Consider the following 21,376-nt stretch of genomic DNA (forward strand, 5'->3'; position numbering starts at 1 on the left):
TGTGTGTGTGTGTGTGTGTGTGTGTGTGTGTGTGTGTGTGTGTGTGTGTGTTTTTAGTTGGAGTAAATATGTAAGTAGTAAAACATTGGGGGTTTTTTGGTTTTTAAAAATACAACTTTCATATGCCCTGGTAGCATCGTGGTTACACGTGGAGCTGCTAACTGCAAGGTCAATAGTTCAAAACCACCAGCTGCTCCAAGGAAGAAACACGTGGCTTTCTCTTCTCATAAAGAGCCATAGTCTGGGAAATCCACAGCCCCCCTGCCTGAAACGGTCCCATAGGATCGCAATGAGTCGGCATCGACTCAATGGCAGGGAGTTTGCTTGGTTTCCACATGTACAGTTTAGGGACACGTTTGTTACTCTGCTTAATCCTCCCCACCAGATTTTAACATTGGTAAAGTGGGACACCATTGATAAAATTCATATCCTGGCGAAATAGCCACATGGCAGCCGAAAACCGTATACCCTAGCTTGCCGTGCATTCTTTCCAAAAATCGGGACCTTTTTAAAACATGGGAAAATTTGTTCAAAATCAGGACTGGCCCACCCAAAACGAGACGTCTGGTCACCTAGCATTAACCATTCCTAATATTTCCATCACCCTCCAGCGGAGTCTTGGTGATGTTCAGGGTAAGACATTGGATTGTTAACCTCAACATTGACCTTCAAACAGACCAACTTCCCCCGGGAGAAAGAAGAGGCCGTCTTCTCCCGTAGACTGACAGCCTCAGAAACCTTCGATAGAGTCACGGTGAGTCGCAAGTCAGGCTAGTGTGGTGGGTTAGGCATCCACAAGGTCAACAGTTCCAACCCCTGAGCCACCCTGGGGCAGAGAGATGATACTTTCTCCTCCCAGAAACACTTAGAGCCCCCCACAGTGGCCATTTGACTCTGTCCTATTGACTCACTATGGATTGGAATCCACTCGAGGTCAGTGAGTTTTGAATTTAGAGCATAGGAAGTCAGACGTGACTCGATGGCAGTAGGTTTGGGTTTTTGGCTCACTCACGCCCTGCAGGTCTCTGAGACTGTAATTCTTCAGGAGTAGAAAGCGTCCTCTTTCTCCTGCGTGGCAGCAGCTGGGGGTGTCTATCCACTGCCCCACAGTTAGCAGCCCAGTAGGTAACCCACAACACTACCAGGACTTTTTACAAGCTACACTTTTTTTCCCCTACAAACATCTTTCATACTCAACTTTCCAGTGTTTCCCAGGAAAGCTGAGGGACAATGCTGAAAAATTGCATAGATGAGAAACGTGTATGTTTTCAAGAGGCCAGTAAAATTATATTCTGCGGAGAGGCATGTTTATTAAGGTTGGAGGAAAACGTATCTGCATTTTCTCAAAATTATCTTATTTAAATCTTGTTGTCTGATGCAAAACAAAACAGCAATTAGTGAACAATGGGCTCAAACTTCAGAAGGAGTGTGAGGCTGGCCCAGGCCCCAGAAGGGTTTTCCTTCTGCTGTGCACAGGCTCCCTGTGAGTCAGAAAGGACTCCAGGTGCCTAACAGCAAGCACAAGTGCTATTTTGGTCATGTATTTCATGGGAGGAAAACTTAAGTCTGCTGACTAGTGTGCTATCCTGGCCCTTCAGTTAACCTTGTCTAAGAGATTCTGTTCACTGGGCCTTTGGAACAATTCACAGACATTCCCGGGAGAGTTTCGTGGGGGCTACCAAACATCGCAACCGTGGCTAGTAAGAAATGATCAACGTTAGGGTTGCAAGTCTAAATGTTATAGAATCGGGAAGGTCTCATCTCTTTGCGACAGGATGAGAAGAAAGAGTTCGGCTTCCCGCCCAACTTGTTGTTCAGAGCAGTGTAAGAGTTTCATTCCACAATCAAGAAGGAGCAGACTCCGTGATGTGAAACCAACTGCCCGTTAGAGGTCCGCGCTCCAGCACTACCTCTTTAGGCTAATGTGGTGGTTCTCTACCTTCCTCATGCCACCCCCGCTTCATACAGTTGTGATGACCCCCAACCATACAATGATCTTCGATGCCACGTCATCCCTCTCATTTTGCTACTGTGATGAATCGTCATGTAAATATCTGATAGGCAAGATGTCTTTTCATTGTTACAAATTGAACATAACGAAAGCATAGTGATTCATCACAAAAACAGTATGTAATTCTATATTGTGAAATATTTATTTCTAATGACAAATCAATGACATTTTGTCTCGAAGCATGGTGTAGCATGGGCAACAGCTTTAATATAACCACAGCAAACTACATTGCTACATTTTGCAACAGTATGTGTATAAAGCCAAGGGAAGTGCAAAGGTTGAGATAGCTTCTTTCTCACCAGATCAGCGTGTCTGCATGAAGGCGGACCCGCCTGGAGAGGGATGGAGAAGAGGTGTCTCGGTTCCTAAGACCATTGGAAATATGTTTTTCAATGGTCTTAGGTGACCCCTGTGAAAGGGTCATTCGAGACCCACAGGTTGAGAACCGCTGGTCTAAGTTGTCCCATCACTCACCTGCCAGCCTGTCTATGTGACCCACGGTCACCCAGTCTGCGCTCACCCCCATCCATTCCAAAAGACAACTGGAGGAATGGTTTCGAAGCACAGATCAGATGCACTCAGCCCCTGCTGTCAGCAACTTCCTGCCTCTCTTAGCAGGGGGAAAAAAAGCAACTGCACACCGTGGACCCTATCAGAGGTGCATCCAAGATGCAGAAAGGCAGGTGGGCACATGCCTTGCGCACTACTTGAGGGAGCACCCTCAATGAGCAGTTTCCAATAACCATCTCTGTTTCCATTGTCAGCTGGGAGAGACCATTCAGCAACTTGAAACTAATTGCCAGAGACATTCTTTTCCATAGACAAAAGGGGATGTTAAAAAATTCCTGGAAAAAAATCCCAGTGTCTTTTAACTCCATTTTTCAGGAACACGTTGAAATTCCCTGATACACCACGGATCTGCATATCCTTCCAACTCGGGCGATGGCTACACTTTCCAGCACTGATCATCCTTATCATGCCCTTTTACGCTTTCCATTCCAGTCCCACTAATTGCTCCTAGGTCTCTTTGCTCCGCCACCGGGGCACTGGCGTGTGCAGTCGTTCTGCCTGAATTGCTGGCACTGCCCCCACCGCATCTCGTGCCCAAACCAGTGACTTCTGACTCAGGGCACCCCACATGCTTTCTGGAAGCATGGTGCTCCTCAAGGTTTTCCACGATTGGTTCTTGGAAGCAGATGGCTAGCTCTCTCACCAAGGTGGCCTGCCTCCAGCGAACTCAACCCTGGTCACTCTGGTCAGGCCCAACGTCCATGGACTGAGAGCTGTTGGAGCACACTGTCTCGCTCTGCTACCGCCTTTCTGATTCCATAGTGATGTGTCTATTTCCCTGATCATTTCTCAGAAGAAAGTCTTAGTAATCTACATCCCAAAAACACTCCCCTCTGGAAAGACCGATGGAGGCCAGCTCTACTGCAAAGCTCCTAAAGGCAACATGAGCCAGAAGTGAGCAAGTGGTTCTTTGATTGACTCATGCCTGTCTACTGTCGGAAGCAACCTCAGACTCTCCACCCAATGAGAACGGACTGCGTGTGGCTTTGCCGATCCCTGCTTTCCCCACCTCCAGCCCGGCAGCTGGGCCCGCAACACCTTCCCCTCGTCATCTACAGAAAGTGACTTTCGCAATTCTTCCGGGAGCTTGTCATCGTACTCTGGCCCATCCAGGAAGTCCACCCAATCCCCAAGAAAGTTCATCCCACGGATCTGTGAAACATTTTAAGAAAAGAAACAAAGAAAAAAAAATTCTCTTCTAAGCCAGGTCTCTACAGCCACGATCCCCAGTCATCCAGCATACTCGCTCCTTCCCCTGAATTATCTGGATAATTACATAATTGTCTGCTTCACTTAGGTGGCTCAGATATTTAGCGCGGTGCGTAGGTGTGGTGAATTGGTTAGTGGCCAAGAGACACAGAGCGCATGACTCTAGAACATGTGCCGACAAAAAGGAGTCCGTTTAAATTAAACTGAAATTCAGCCTCAAGAGTTGGTTAAAAACAGCTTTGAAAGATCAGTTCCTGAGTGCTGAGCAGAGGGAAAGAGGAGATGGGGCCACCCTGATGCCTAAAGCCTAATGGAGAGAGGAGGCAAGTCTGCCTGAGAAAAGAACACACCCTGGGACATGCCACGGTGCACACACGTGGCAGACCCCTGGCACAGAGGCAAGTCCCACAGATTTCACCGGACAGGACCACTAGAGGTGCCCAGGACATAGACTGAGGCAAACATAGCAAATGCCAGTTGTCGGGGAGTCCTGGTGGTGTGATGTTACTCGTTGGGTTGCAATCCGCATGGTCGGCAGTTCAAAACCACCACGAGCGGCCTGAGAGGAAGACTGAGTTTTCTAGCCCCGTAAACAGTCACGGAAACCTACAGCAGGTCGCTATGAGTCAGCAGAAATGTATAGTCTCAGCGACCCGGTGTTGTTTGTCTTATGTGTGCTGGTTACAAGTTGGGCTGCTAATAACAGGGTCAACAGTTTGAAACCACTGGCCACTCCACAGGAGAAAGATGAGGCGTTCTACCTCCGGCCCGAGTTAGTCTTAGAAACCCCCTGGGTGATTCTATCCTGTCCTATAGGGCCGCCAGGAGTCGGAAAGAACTAGATGGCAGTGCGTTTGGTTTGTTTTTTTGTACAAAAGAAAAGAAAGCTCATATACATAGGCCTACATGTTTATGTCACCACAGAAAAGGAGAGGGGGGGTAGTGTAGGTGGACATATGGGTGGGAGAACAGGCAGCTTGGGAAGACTTTTCATTTTTTTCCTTAAATATATTTAGATCACTTGAACGGTTGACAGGGAGAGGTGAGACTGTGTTCATTTCTTAAGTCACTAAAATGCTCAAATGCTGGTCAAACAAAAGAGAAAAGGAATTATCCTTTTCGTCGTGCGCATCCCCCAAATGGGATTAACCTAGAAGTGAAGCTCTAGCTGTCAATCCTGCTGTATCTTGGTCAGGTGAGAAAAAGTAAGTCCAGGGAGCAACTCGCTGCTCTGGATGCGACAGGCGCCGCCTGGTCGCTGGGCAGCAGGGCGTTCCTTTCTGCTTATAAATACACAAATAATGCATTTACACACCGAAAGAAAATCCTCTCGCCCTTCTCCAGAGGCTTGCATTTCGCAGGAAGCTGCTACGGTGTACAATATTTAGGTGGTTGGTAAGGGTGACTCAAGTCTTAATGGATCTGATAATGCCAAGTATGAGGAATTAGTCAGAGCTGGGCCTGCAGCAGCAGCAGCAGCTTAATGATTTATTGAATTTCTCTTAAGGTCAGTAGTTTATGATTTGCCATTTGAAAAATGCACTGTAAAAAAATGTAGATGTCTATTTTGCTTTACAGGAACCAAATAGTTCTCTAAATGTATTTTTTAAGAGCAGAAAATCAGTACAAACGACGGCTGCCAGCCCACCCGTGTCTAACCTGATCGTGTGAGCTCCAGCCCAGATAAGCAGTTTCCTGACTGTTATTGGTGGAAAGACAGCTCTCAGAGGGACAAGAGCCCACCCTCAGGTCAGAGATGGGTGTCATCACCTGGCAGCATGTGCCTCTTGCAGAACTTTACCTCTGGGGTCATCATCATTTCAATTCAAGTGAGCTGGGAATTCAGAATTCATCTGCTCTCATTTAGGGGCTCCAAATGGGTGTTTCCATGTCCCGAGGTACTGCTTGGCATTCACACCTGTTCCTTAGCAGTTAGGGTCACAGGTGGAAAATCAGAGAGTTCATCACAAAGAGCTAATGAGTGCTACCTCCAGAAGTCGGCTCTCTGTTCGGAGGCCCCGAGTGAGGGCCATTCTCTACCAACAGGATGAGACATGTCTCCTCCGAAGTGCAAAGTCAGATGTAAAACATGATCCAGTACAACAAGTAAGAAAAGGGGGGACAAAAATGCCCTGACTCCCACAAAAACCCTTTCCCTTGGCTTATGTTACCTTCTAAGATTTATTAAATGAATGTATTTGCTAAATAATCAAGATGCATTCTGGGTCATCATGCACTGGGTGCTGCTCTAACCTCTGGGAGTATGATAGTGCATGAGCAGACAAGCCGGGCTCCAGGTTCAGAGAAGGAGACTTAAAATGCAATGACACACAGCACAGCATGAAAAGAAGCAGGAAACTCAAAGCCAGACTGAGGGACATTAGTTTTACCAACCCAGAGGCAGAGACTAGATGAAAGTGAGAGGGGAGCTTTAGCTCGGTTGATCCAGCAAGAAGCAAGGCAGGACTAGATTCGCCAAGGCAAGTCCACAGCTACAGGGGCTTTGCAGTATCGTACATGTACACCCGGAAGTACCTTGCAGGGATTGCGAATATGGGACAGATTTCTGAGGACAGGTCAAGAGTCTGTAGTGGGGTGAGGTTATGATTCTTGACCCGGACATGGCTTGTGGTATCCCTTGATTCTAAATATTGTTTGAGTTGATCTGCTGTTGTCTTTCCAGTGACTTTTTGTTCCTTGAGCAAAGTTCTTTGGTTCCTTGGTCACTGTAGGCACGACTATTCTTTTTTGCCCATCTAGGGGGCAAGACCTGGTTATCACCCATACTTAACCTGCTGTGATGGGACATTTTCTCCAGAGGAAAGGACTCAAAAGCAGGGTTCCAGGAAGGAAAGAACAAGTTAATATAGGGAATATATATGTGTGTGTGTGTATCTATCTATCTATCTATCTATCTATCTATCTATATATATATATCCATCCTCTGGGTCAGTTCATTGGGCCTGCTGTGGAATTTACAGTGTGACATAGGATTAAATAGATCAGGGCGTGGTCTCATCAGCTAGGGAACATTTTAAGTGGATCCCATCCTATAGCTTCCATCCGTTTGTGGTACTGCGATGGCTCTGTGTTGTTAGAACATTACAAACTATGTGACTGATATTCAAAGCACCAGCAGAGTCAGTCCTGTGGACCATTTTTAGTGGAGTTTCCAGCCTCCGATGTACAAGGAAGAAACGCCTGCAGATCCACTTTTCAAGACCAACCAGTGAACACCCAATTGTTCACCACAGGACATTCTGCACAGAGTGCTGGAAGATGAAGCCCCCACTGGAAAGCATTGGCTACACACAAGGGCTGCAGCAAAGAACTCAAACTTACTGCGCTGAAAATCTGCGCTGGCGATATGGTTTTCAGAGAGACAAGAGACCATCCTCTACTGATGTAGATCTTTCCTTCTCAAGTTTAAAAATGGAAACTAGAACCTGGAATAAGTAATACCAGTGGGGCTGGCGTGGTTCTTGCCCCAAAGCTCACCACCAGTGATGTGGCACAGGGAAGGTGGATGTAGCAAAGGACTTTATCCCATTTCTGATTTTATTTGATTCTGCAGCCTCTGTCTGCCTCTTCTCTCTTTTATCTTTTTTAATTAAGAGATCATTTTATCGAGGACTCTTAGAACTCTTGTTGCAATTCATATATCGATTGCATCAGGCATATTTGTACATATGTTGCCTTCATTCATTTCTGGACATCTACTTTCTATTGAACCCTTGGTATCAGCTCCTCTTTTTTCCCTCCCTGCCCACCCCCAACCTCATCCCCCCTTGATAAATTATTATTATTTTCATATCTTACACCAACCATTGTCTCCCTTCCCCCATGTTCTCTGTTGTTCTTACCCCTGGAGAGGGGTGTATGGTTATGTGTCGATCGTTGAGATCAGTTCCCCCTTGCTCCCTTCCTCTCCCCCCACCCCATCTTCTCCCTACCCTATCACTATTCCCACTCCTGTTCCTGGATTCCTTGTGTCATGAGCCTCCATCTCTTTTCTATACCTGTGTACATGCTCCGGTCTAGTCCAAAGTGAGAGGCAGCACTGGGGTCATGATAGTGGGGAGTGAGGAAGCCTCAGGGAACCAGAGGAGTATTGTGTGTTTCATCAGTGCTTTACTGCACCCTGGTTGACTCATCCCTTCCCTGTGGTCCCTCTGTGGGGGGACTGTTCCATTGTCTACAGATGGGCTTTGGGTCTCTGCTCCACCACCACCCCTCGTTCTCAACAATATGCTTTTGTTTGTTTGTTAGTTGTGTCTTCCAATGCCTATTATCCAGTCCTAATGACTCCTCATGATCACACTGGCAGTGTGCTTCTTCCATGTGGGCTTGTTGCTTCGCTTCTCTACTGTTCTGTTTAACTTCAAGCCTTTAAGACCCCAGACGCTGTCTTTTTAAAGCCGGGCACCATCCGTCTTCTTCACCACATTTGCTTATGCACCCAATTTGTCTTCAGCGATTATGTCAGGAGACTAAGCATCTTAGAACACCGATTTGGTAGAACAAAGTGTTCTTGTATTGAGGGAGGGTATGAGCAGAGGCCCGAAGTCCGTCCATTACCTCAGTGTATTCCATATACATCCTCAGGGTATGCATCTCTTCCATTCCTTTGTTGTTGGTTTCGGTATACTTTCATGTCTGGAAAGCCATTCGTACGTGAAAATCTGCCTTCTGGAAGTAAGTTTTTGTGTGCAAGCCACACGTGCATAGAAGGCTCTCAGACTCATTGTGCTGACCCTGCAGCCAAGGGTAAAGCCTTAAATAATAATCTTGTAATAGAGACATGCACACGTGGGAGCCTGTGGACTGCATATGCATTTCCCTTGCCTTAGCCATAACAGAAGATTGGCATTACACACGCGCGCACGCACACACACACACTAGGTGCGAATGATGTATGTGTACCCATTGCCATCAAGTGAATTCCAACTCATAGACACCCTGTAGGTAAAATTGCACCGCAGGGTTTCCAAGGCTGTGATTTTTATGGACACTGACTGCACGCCACATCTTTATCCTGTATAAACACACTGCTTAGCTATGCAGAGCATATCTTTAGGTGCCTGTGCCTTTGGACAGTGACTGTGTGTGTAGCAAATGAAGATGCCTATTATTTCTTATCTGTTAATGAACATAAAATCAACAGCCAAAAATGAATATCTGATTTGTAGCTCACCTTCCAACTTGCACGTTTTCTATGAACTCTTCAGTGGTCTATGTTGGCTAACAAGTAGCAACTTAGCTTTTGTGTTTTGTCTTCCTTTATCATTTCCATCTCTTGCTCCCGAAGGCATTGGAAGTGAGTAATGAAATAGGCAGGAAGAAGAGGAGAAATCAAGGGCCTGGATAATCCACAAATCAGATAATCCCTTTCTTTGTAATTAATTTAATCCCCAATACCTAGTTAGCAATCAATAAACAAATGGGACTAATTAACAGGAGATCGCACTTCCCCAAGTGCTGACCTGATTCTTAGCCCTGATGGAGTACAGTCCTCCGCTGAAGACCTTGCCGTTATTAGGTATTTAAGTCAAAGCATGACTTACGTTATACAAATGACATAATCAATCCTGTTACTGTATAAGTCAATGAAATATCTCAGTTGACACTCCAGTTAGTGAGACCTTTCCCTTCCCCCTCTCATTTCCCAGCATCCCCAATGTCAGCACGAATTAGATCTGAGATGGTCTTACGCATCTTTAACCCAGTGACCCTCTGACTCCATGATGTTTACATTGGTGTGTCTGTGGTTGGTCATGAACTGAGAAATGCCTGTGTGATCCCTAAACAGCAAGTAGAGGCAAGCCCTCAGAATCTGAACTATTGTTTGAATGGTGGGGTTTTGTTAAAATTCAGCAAAATTGAAGTACTTTTTTTGTTTTACATAAAGCCTTAAAAATAGCCTCGAAATTAGCATTGTTCGGCAATTTTATCATCCCACGGCGCTAATGGAAAAAAAAAACACACTTCAGGAGTTTTCCTCTTTCATTTGGTTCAAACCCCCTTCTCCATATAAAATGAGTTTCTACTGATGGCACAATTACTGTGTAAGAGAGAGTGTGCTCAGCCACTCCACTCCACTCACTCCACTCCACTTTGCTTCCAGAGCAGTTTCACAAGAGGCGCGTCATGGGCACCAACCAGAAACCCAGTATGCAGAGGAGGATTGTCGGACCCCAAACGAGATGGAGTTTGTAAAACTGGGCTCAGCTGTCCATGGAACTCGTGAGTTATACCGACTTGACGTGTGACTCTCACACAGGCCGTGTGTCCAATTGTGTGTCTTGGCCAAACATCCACTAGGCTGGGGGCAGGCCTCCCCTCTTATGTGCTCTGTCAGGCTCCCTGCTTCACAAGCCACAGGGTCTTAGTGGGACCCTGAAGCTCTGCTAACCCAAAGCCAGACACCCCCCATGATGCAGCAACTTGAAATTAAATCAGACGTTTCTCTTCCTTCCACTAAATACTGCTTGCCGGGACTTAATGGCTCCATGTTGTTCGCCATACACTAAAACCGTTTACTCCTCTGGGGATGAGATTAACACAAGTACTCTAGTGAAACCTCCTATTTACATAATTGTAATTTCCCTTTGGACATAATAGAGGCTTTTTGACCTTTGAAATGTCCAAGATTGCCAGAGTTAGCCTGGTTTGCACTACATGTCCACTTTACTCACTGATTTCTCTGAAATAACGAGTAAATCTCCTTATTGTTTGCCGAGGAGGAGCTAGCCCCAAAGGCCCACAGCTTCTTTTAAAAACGTGATAATGCGTGCTGGTGCAGGAGCCTGTGGGGCATGCCCCCTTCCCCCACTCTCCACAGGGGCCACAAGTTCAGGAGCCCTGTCAGCTAAGGTAAAAAATGCCAGGTGGCATACAGGTTAAGCACTGAACTGCTGGATGGCCGTTTGAAGCCACCCTTCTGAGTCACCCCAGAAGACAGGGGACGGGGGCGGGGGGAATATGTTTCCAAAAGGTCCCAGCTTGGAAAACCTTATGGAATAGTTAGACTCAACGCTTGGGGTGACCTTGAGTCAGAATCAAATGGCCAGGCAACTGATCTGGTCTGAAGAGTGAACCTGAACATGGAAACCAAGAGGAAGTGCAATGGGAAAGCACTGGACTGCGAAGCACACGATTGGCCATTTGAACCTACCCAGCAACACCTCAGGAGAACGGAACTGGTGATCTCTTCCCAGCAAGCTTCAGCCCAGGAAAGCCTAGAGAACAGCTGCACCCTGGCAGAGAGACCTACCTGTGGGTCAGATCATGGTGCACCAGACAATAGGGAGCCCTGGGACCTAAGCCTCACGCCAGCAAACACTATCTACCAAAACACATTCCAGTGTTGCTGGGTTTGGGTTGGTAGTTCTCTTATTTCTGACAATATTGATCTACTCGAAGAATCACTATGTTGAACGAATGCCGGGGAAAAAAAAGGATTCTCCAAACAAATATTCATATGCTATTACCTTCCAAACTGTTTCTGAATTAAAGACCAGAAAATCATTTGAGAAGACAAGAGTCATATGTCTGTGATAAATAAATTGCATGTAAGTGTTCTAACTTGATGTTTTAAATGGAGTTTATCATTTGGGTTGACTTGAAATGACAAGTTATATCCGGGACAATTTTTTTCTCTCTACTTGTATTACATATTTTAAACATTTTTTTCTTGGCCATGCTCGCTAAAGAAACAAGCAGTATTTATTGCATACACATTTCTATTTGTAGAACAATGAGCAGTCCTTTTGAAATACCTCACTCCCCCATACACATATTTTCCTAGTCACCTATGGCATTGCATGTGCCGTGTGACTGTTTCTAGACAACGGACTACACATAGAAGTGGCATGTCACTTCTAGGATGAGGCAGTCAAAATGTTTGCACAGTTTTCTAGTCTTTTTCCCTCTGGTCACCCAAAGGGGAGGAACAGTCCAGAAAATACGGATCTAAAATAGTGAAACTTCTATTACCCAGGTTCTTTGAGACACAATGCCCTCCTCCTTCTCAACAAGAAAGTAACTTCTGTTGAGTTGAACATGGAATGTTAGAGGTAGCATAATGCCCCTAGCCTAGCATGGTGAAGGCCATATTCATATACATTGGCAGCAATTAAGGAGTTCTGGTGACCCTGTCTGGTAAGTGTCAACTGCTGTAGAAATGGCCCTGGGCCACACCTCCCCTCTGATTGCCACAAGGTAGAGGTAGACGTGCCTCCAGCCTCCATCTTTCTTAACCCTAGTTTGACACCAGCCATTCCTAACAGGTTACAACTGTTAGGTGAAAAATGCTCAGGACACAGTTGTTCAGTCAGGACAGTTTTTTCTCTGCCATGACCCTGAGCCTGTTGGCCTGGCCTCTGCCCTACTCAAGCAACACTCTTTCAGGGCTACCACTGGATGCCCAAAGATCCTGTCACTCCACTGTACGCCTCATCCCCAACACACTGACTTCAAGCTCTGTGGATCAATGATACCACATTCCTGCAATTAAGTACCCAGAGGCACCCCACTCTACAAGCCAACTTCTTGGCCCAGAGCACTCACCTTGACTTGCTCGGTGGGCTGGGAAACCCATCGCTCTATCTTGTGCTCTGCTCCTGGTTCTGCTGCTGCCACTGCCCTCTAGCACGCCTCTGGTGTAACAGCTATCTCCTGGATCAAGGAAGTTAGAAGCAAAGGAATCCCGGGGTCCAAAGGACATGCTCCACTCCTGGCTCTTCTCCTTTACTGGTAGTGAAGTCCCCACTTCCTGCTGCTGGGTTGATTCAGTGTATGCCCAGCAGGATGGAATCACTTTGTTAACAATCACTCACAGCTGACACATAAACCAACCAGTACGTTGCCCCACCTTCTTCCCTAGACTCACGGAGAAAATGAAGGTCATTTTTATGGGAGTAATAAGGACTATGGCTAGAAGCACAAAGATAATTCATTGCATTCATTGCAATTGACAACTTCAAGGTCAGCTGTTCAAAACCATCAGCCACTCTACAGGAGAAAGATAAGGCTATAAACTCTTATAAAAATTTACAACCTCGGAAACCCTATACAGGCTTGCAATGAATCAGAATCAACTCCATGGGAGTAGGTTGGTTTGGCTGTGGTTTTGGGTAGCAGCAATTATTAATATCTTCTCTCTTTGTTCATCCACGCATTCCACCTTGTTCTAAACTAGATCGATACCTAACCACAATTACCCTGGCAAATCTGTAAAGGACAATTTTTACAAACCTCTCTGTTCTCTCAAAATCGTTTATCTACATGAAATCAAATCAGGCAACTCAAAATTAATTGTTGCTTTTATGAGAAAGAAAGCTACTTTTTAATCTTCAATATTCTACATATAGGTCTAAACTGTCCATCTTAATATACATTATTTATACCTGCACAGTAATGATTAATTATTACTTTATTAGGAGCATACATATGCTACTAAGTGAGAAGGTTTGATTGATTTGGGAGATTAAGAGATCATTCTATTTTCAAAATGCAATCTTCCATGCACTTGCTATCTGTGTGCTGTGGACACTGCAGGTGCATCCTGTCACTGTATTGTGATGGATGAACTCTGTTCATAACGCAGACCGTCTCCCCTTTGTTCATGAAAGCTGTCAATGCAGAGAGGATTCTGCTGAAACCACCTCAGACAAGTGATTTCCAGGGAAATCTAAAACAGCAGGACAGAGGAGTATTTGTGTCAAAGACAAAGCAACCAAATTCAACCAGTTTAAAAGGGAATCATTCCCCCCACCCCTTAATTTTGTTTATCTTTGGCCAAATTGTACATTCAAATGTATATTGAAACGGCAAACCCGCTGGTTCCCTATCCACAAAAATACTAAACAGGGGCTAAATTGTCTTCCAGGAGAGGGAGGAACAGAGTCAAAATGAAGAAACCACCTGAAGTTTGAACCAAAAGTCAATTTAAATCAAGCTGAGCAAACACACAGGGCCGCTTGCTACTGCACGGTTCAATCAGGTCGATTTTAACTCGATTTAGCAACTCGATGTACAAGAGGAGACACTGCCTGGCCCTGTGTCGTCCTCCTCGTTATTATATTTCAGTCCATTGTTCAGCTACTGTGTCCATCACTCTACTTAACAGTCCTCCTAGTTTCAGTGACCCTCTACTTGATGAAGCAGGAGACTGGTTCTTCCTGATGGTCACAGCATGTGAGAAGTCTCGCCATGTTGGCTTCTAGGAGGCATTCTGGCTATACTTATTCCAAGACTGAGATGCTCATTTTCTCTCAGGCTATGATATATACAATATTCTTCACCGATGCCTCAATTAAAAGGCACTGATTCTTCTTTCACCTTTCATATTTATTCATTGTCTCGCTTTCACATGCAGATGGTGGGCTTAAAAATAACAGGTTCACCTTCGTTCTCAAAGTGACATCTTTTCTTTTCAACACTCTAAAGAGGTCAGTGCAATGTATGTGTACATGTATACAGATATGTAATTTCTTGACTGTTACTTCCAGGGATGTTGATCCACGTGGATCCAAGTCAAATGAAATTCTTGACAGCCTCAGTCTTTTCTCTATTTATCATGATGTTGTTTATTGGCCCAGTTGTAAAAATACTGTTTTCTTTATGATGAGGGAGGAGCCATGGGTGTCATGTGGTTACACATGAGGCTCTTAATCATAAGGTCAGCAGTTTGAAATCACCAGCCCCTCCTAGGGGAAAAGGCAGGGCTTTCTATCCCCATAAAGAGCTACCGTCAAGGAAAGTCCCAGGTCTGCCCTGGCTACATGGCACCAACTTAATGGCAGTGAGTTTGGTTTTTACGAGGTCTAATTCATACCGAAGGCTATTGTCTTTAAACTTCATCAGTTCACGATTCAATGCGCCCTCGCTTTCAGCCAGCGCGATTGTGTCATCTGCATATCACAGGTTGTGAATGAGCTTTCCTGTCATTCTTCATACAATCTAGTTTCTTGAATTACCCGCTCAGCACACAAATTAAATGAATATGATGAGAGGATACCATCAGACGCGCACTTTTCCTGATTTTAAACCATGAAGGAGTCCCTTGCTCTTTTTGAACAAGTGTCTCTTGTTCTGTGTACAGGTGCTGCATGAGTACAATTAGGTATTCTGGAATTCCCATTTCCCAAAATGTTATTCGTCGTTTGTTGTGATCCACATAGTCAAATGCTTTTGAATCAGCCGTAAAGCACAAGTAAACATCCTTCTGGTATATTCTCTTCTTTCAGCCAAGCTCCATTGGACATCGTTGCTCAACCACTTCTGAATCTGACGTGACTTTCTGGCAGTTACCTGTCAATGTACTGATGTAACTGTTTTTGAATTATCATCAGCAAAATTTCACTTGAATGTGATGTGATATTGACTGCCGATCAAGTCAAAACCAACTACTTTGAAAAATACATAAAGTATAGGTGTACAAAATGTACCTCCTGAGCCCAGGAAACCCAGAGAGAACTTTTAGACACGACTAGCAGGTTTCCCATTCAGAACCCAACTGGGTCGGAGACATGTGCTGTGCAGCCTGGACTCACTCCCACTGTGGAAATGTGTCCCACCCCAGTGTGGTCAAAGGAGAATAAGGGGAATGTGGAGGACAGATGGAGGCCTGTGTGGACAAGGGAGGAGAGGCCGTCCCTCTCACTTGGCCCAGGTTAAATTGGAGGCTGTGACTTTTTGAGAGCAGATTTGCCCTAGCTTTCCCCTCACCCCCCTCCACCCCAATTGAGACTCTCCAGTGCCCTACACGTTCAATCACTAATCAGCTCTAAGCTGGGTTTCTGGCAGCAGTAGTTCAATAAATGTTTGATGGAATTTCATGCATGCCTCTTTTCCAAAATTTCTGTGAAATTCCTCTTGTCTTACACAGGTGCAGCGTACGCACCAGTAAATATACACCAGCATGATAGGCTGTTATAATCTCACACAACCAAAGTATCATTTACAGGGAAGATGCTGGTCTCGATGTCCTTACTGCAAAAATCAAGGGTTGAACTCAAAGTCCCGTGAGCCCTAAAAGCCTACAATTGACAAAGTCCACATCACGACGACAAACAAGGTGACTCAGTGGGGCTTTAAAAAACCTCCCCCCGCTCCCAACCCCCCACCCCCTCTCCCACACACTGAAATTGGATTAGCCTGGCAGGCAAAGGCAACGTTTCCACTGACCACCCAAAAGAGAGGAGCCAGTTTGCAAATATTAATCTCTTCAGTGACTGAACAACAATTATGCCTTTTCTCCTTAAATTAAATTAGAAGTTCCTTGAGGCTAGGGTCACTGTTTTCAATTAAGAATGCAGTTTTCAAAAACAAATCTCTCATGTGGCCTGATAAATGGCCTAACAATGGAATAAGCTATTGGTGCCACGAAAAAATCAACCGGGCCCTGGGGGTCCCCACCCAGAGAATCTTTCTTTCCATGAAATCTTCTTGAGATTCCATGTAAGTGGCTGTGAGGGAAAGATAAGGAGCAGCATTGGGAGCAAAGGCACCAAGAGCATTGGAATAGACCATCTACACGAGGTTCCTAGCATCTCACACTGGTTCTCTTGGTTACCAACCACAAGTCTGCCAGAAATTGTCCTCCTCTTGCCGAATCTCCACAGAGCCCTTGTACTCTAAGCACTAGGCACTAGAAGCTGCACTGGTGGGTCCGGTGACCTGAGGTTTGAATGGAGATGCTCTCTTGGTAAAACCTGGGACCTAAAGGTGGCCGAGTGCACACTGATCCGACTGACGCTGCTCTGAGATTTTCAGAAAGCTCCGAACATTAGCACACTCTCCGAAAGCAGGGTGTCCAATCTCAGTTTGCAATTCCATTTTGTCAGAACCAAAGGGAACCCATGAGGATCCGCTTGGCTGCTGTTCCAGATGCTTTGGCCCAGGCAGGGTATATGAAAAATGAAAATCTGCCTTGACACATGCAGCAAAGAGGGGGAAATATGTTCTGCTTTCCAATAACTGGGTTGTGGTCCACTGATTTTTTTTATTTTTATTTATTAACACAGTCTTTCTGTTTCCCTGTTGTATGCTCGCTGCTGTGCCTAGTCCAAGAGCCTAAGGCTAGTAGGAGCCTTAGGGTTTGGTTCCACGTCACCATCATCTCCTGATCTTGGTACTTAATTCTCCATGCTACACCATGTCGACCTAAAACGTTTTCAGCCTTGTCCTTCCTTTGCCTCAAAGGGAAGCTGTGAGGACAAATGAGATGGCTCCATGTCGCCTGCTTCCCTATCCATCTGGCTCTCCGACTTGCAGGGACAGCATCAGGTTTTGGATGAGAAAACAACAGGTTGCGCCAAAAACAAAAGGAGGCCGAGAGGAGGCAGGCGGAAGCCCAACAGGACACGGAGGCAGCCGTCCAGGCCAAAGTGGGAATGTTGGGCTAGCCACAATTCCGCAGGCAAAGCTGTATCCAGTCTTGCAAAACATGACTCTCTGTGCTTAAGGGAGCATCTTTAAGTCATTCAGAGGACCCCTGCTAGTATAGTGGTCACAAGATATGCTGCTAACTGCAAGGTCAGCAGTTCAAAACCACCAGCAGCTCAGAGGAAGACAGATGAGGCGGTAAAGACTTGGGAACTCACAGGGGCAGTTCTACACTGTCCTTTAGGGTCACTGTGAGTCAGAGTTGACTCAATGGCAGTGTATTCTGTTTGGGTTTGGGGTTTAAGTCATTCTGAGTTCAGTTGTTTTATCATTGCTTGAACTTTCAAGTGCTCAGTATGATATCACTGAGATTTCTTTCATTACAAAAGGTGTCTTCTTTACCTGTATGGGCCAAGCCTCTCCTTTGTGTAAAGGCCAAGCCCTTAAAATTCTTGACACCAATTTCACTAATGACTCTATTGCATTGAGATCCATCTGGAGTATTATTTTTTATGTAAATCATTTTATTAGGGCTTGTAAAATTCTTATCACAATCCATCCATCCATCCATTGTGTCAAGCACATTTGTACATTTGTTGCCTTCATCATTCTCAAAACATTTTCTTTCTACTTGAGCCCTTGGTATCAGCTCCTCATTTTTTCTCCTCCCTCACTGCCAACCTTCCTCATGAACCCTTGAAAATTTATAAATTATTATATTTTCTCATGTCTTAAACTGTTGGATATCTCCCTTCACCTTCTTTTCTGTTGTCCATCCCCCAGGGAAGGGGTCCTTCCCCTTTGCTAGCCCTCCTTCCCTCCACCCTCCCGATATCACCATTCTCACCACTGGTCCTGAAGGGATCATCTGTCCTGGATTCCCTGTGTTTCCAGTTCCTACATGTACTATTGTACATCCTCTGATTTAGCTGGATTTGTAAGGTAGAATTTGGATCATGATAGTGGGGGGGGAGGGGGGACAGGGAGGAAGCATTTAGGAACTAGAGGAAAGTTCATTGCTACATTGCACCCCAACCGGCTCGTCTCCTCCCCGCGACCCTTCTGTAAGGATGGGCTTTGGTGCCCACTCTGCAGTCCCCCTCATTCATAATGATATGATTTTTTTGTTCTTTGATGCCTGATACCTGATCCCATTGACACCTGTAAATAGTTCAAGGTTATGTTTGTTGATTTTTAGGAGTGTTTTCCGTTCGAGTCTGAAGGGGTGCCATGTCCTGGCCCCAGAATCTATTTTTGGTATTCCCTGGGGACTTCATTGCTTTGTTCTTGCTATTCTGTCGCACACTCTTAGTGTTTTGCCTCGGTTTGATGGGGTCAGATCGGGGCGCAATTCCCACACTGTGTCTGCAGTGTTCTCCCCCGTAAGGCTATGGGTTAGTGAAGGATGTCATGTCTCATAGTGGGGCTGGCCATATGGGCCTCTCTGTGCATTGGCTGCTCTGAGCCATGACATCGTCCTCAGGGCTTGGTGGGCCAGGATGCGCTCCACTCTCTCTCCCTCCCTCTTCATTTGCTCCTGCGTGCCCTGCTTAGACACGTCCCTCTCCCTGAGCTGTAGCGTCAGTGCTGCCCTCTGAAATGAATTCTTGTGGGGGAAGGGGCAGCTGTCCATGTAGTTGGGATTGGGGCCGGCCTCTCCATCTGGGGTATTTTTATAGCATCTTCCAGCTTGGAGACATCTAACAGAACTCAGATGCCCAAGAAGCCGACATGATTTACTCAGAGAACTGAAAATGGCAGGTGTCCTCCCTTTGCCTCTCATTCCTTCCTTCCCTTCCTTCTTCTCCCACTAACCCCCTCTCTGAAGTTCCCAGAGGCATCTCTGCCTGGGCACACCTGGGGAAGCAAGGAGAAGGGGCAGGGCCGTGAGCACCTCTGCTCTTTGTCCATGTGCATTGTCAGCCAGTTATCTGATCTGCTGCGATTTGCTCTTTCTGGGAAGGTTTGCATAATTAGGCAAAAAGAACTCTAAGATTCTCATGCATTGTCAATTGTGTCTCTGCCAATTGATTGTGTCAGGTCTCCTCACTTCACCTCCTGGCTTGGCTCTACACGTTGGCAAATTCACTGATCTGTGAAAATGAATTAAACAGATTTAAAAAGCAGCTTTTCTTATTCACTGGAGAAAAAGTGGGCAGTGCAGACCTGGCACATTCCAGGATGTGGTTCCATGAAAAAGAAAAAAAAATTTACTTCAGACAAGAGGGTGGCCTGACTCTCTTGGGGAAACAAGCCCATGAAATGCTTGATGACTCAAGTTGAGTTGCTCTTATAATCTGAAATGATGTTCTACTTAATGACAGCTCGCGAGGATAATCCAATTATTAGGCTTTCAGCAAACCAACACCATAATGACATCATATATTCTCATAATTAAAGTTGATCTTTATATAGAGTTCTTCCCTTTAGAGAGAGGAGCATTTATAATGTTAAATAACTCTCATCTTACAGACATCTTCCAGTCCACAAAAGCATATAGTAAAAACACTCAAAAGGAGAAGGTATAACAGGCTCACCATTCTGGTAAGAACGAGCAGGTCAGGGGTTCCTTCTTGCACATGGGCAAGAGAATAGCTGGAGCGAGTCCTGTCATGGCTCCGCCTCTCCAAAGACTAGGGTACCGCAGAGGGCTAAGAGTACATGGACATTCGCAGCAGACCTCACTGCATGTGTTTGTGAGTTTGTTTAGATGTGATCGCCTCAATTTGTAATGCTTCCTCTTTGGGGGTGGGCGATTCTTCTTTGTGGGGACAGTCCTGCGCATCACAGAACATTTGGCACCCTGCATCCACTACTACCAGGAACACCACAAGGCCAAATTAGCCACTCAAATACCACCCTGCTCCTTTCCAGGTACCACTAGGGAAACAAAATTGCTCGACTGGAGACTGTCCACCTTAAAATTGAAGTAAATGGGGCATACACAAGAAGTGACCCCCCACTTATTAAAAGCATACAGCCAGAAAAACAACAACTGGGACATGACTTACCATGTCACCAAAAAAAGAAAATCCAAACTCACTGCCATTGAGTTGACGCTGACTGGTTACCAAACGGGATGGGGAAGGGAAATTACTCAGAAGGCTTTAGCTAGCTACACAGAACCCCTGACGATGCTAACCCCAGTCGAAGACTCTCGGACAAAGCGAATCTTTGCTGATGATGGGGAGTGCGCTGGGGCTTGAAGACAGAAAGAAAACATACAATATGCGGAAACAAACGAAGATTTTCTCTGAGTTGGGACCAGCTGGATAGCAGTTGGTTCGGTTCAGTTTTTGTATACCCTGGTTGTTGCAGTGGCCAATGAAAGGGGACGTAAGAAGGAGTAAATGTAACTGTGAAATGCCCGAGTTGAAAGAAGGCCAATGCCTGTACTGACCCCACACCAATCCACCGCAAGCACTTAATATCTTTCCCATTCCCCTGTTAGCAATATTCCACAACATGACTTACGTGGTTTATCTATCATCCAGTTACAGAATTCATGATCTGGGTTTCCCTTTGAGCGAAATAAAGATCCTATTTTCTATAACTCTCTCGCTCTGTCAGGTGGTGTGATAGCATCGTGTTGCTGTGTTAGCTGCCACCGAGTCAGCCTCTGATTCAAGCGGCTGCCACGCACAACAGAACAAATCAGTGCAGCTTCCCCAGGATGAGCTGCTGTCAGACGAATGTGCTGCGTGGGGTTTGCACTGGCTGAGTTTCACATGTGCTTCACTGGGCCTTTCTTCCTAGTCTTCCTAAGGCGGGAGCTCTGCTGAAATCTGTTGAGCGTCACAGCAACACCCCAGCCTCCACTCACAGCCAGGTGTGGAGGAGCTGCATTGGCCAAGGTCTCTGGCATGTTAGTTGGAAATTCTGAGCCACGGCTACTCCCATATCTTAGCACTTGGGACCATGGTCTTTCTATGAGAAGGTACTTTTCCATTAGAGAGGAAATAAAACATACATAATAAAACATACTCTCCAGACAGCTTCTCAGGAACATTTTGAATAGAAAGAGACACCTGTGTTCCACTGCATGACTTCAACCTTAGGGGAAGATGAACACATGGGGTGCATCGTGCTTCTGCAGCGCGGACAGCTGGTTCGGTCCAGTGGCTTGATCTGGAGTCTCTGAATAAATTGGGTGACTTGAACGGAAGTGGAGGCTTCTGCAGGGCAACAAGCTGAGCC

The sequence above is a fragment of the Echinops telfairi genome, unplaced genomic scaffold, assembly GCF_000313985.2.
Source record: "Echinops telfairi isolate 266 unplaced genomic scaffold, ASM31398v2 ScPeMD7_4225;HRSCAF=4972, whole genome shotgun sequence".
Classification (NCBI taxonomy): Eukaryota; Metazoa; Chordata; class Mammalia; order Afrosoricida; family Tenrecidae; genus Echinops; species Echinops telfairi.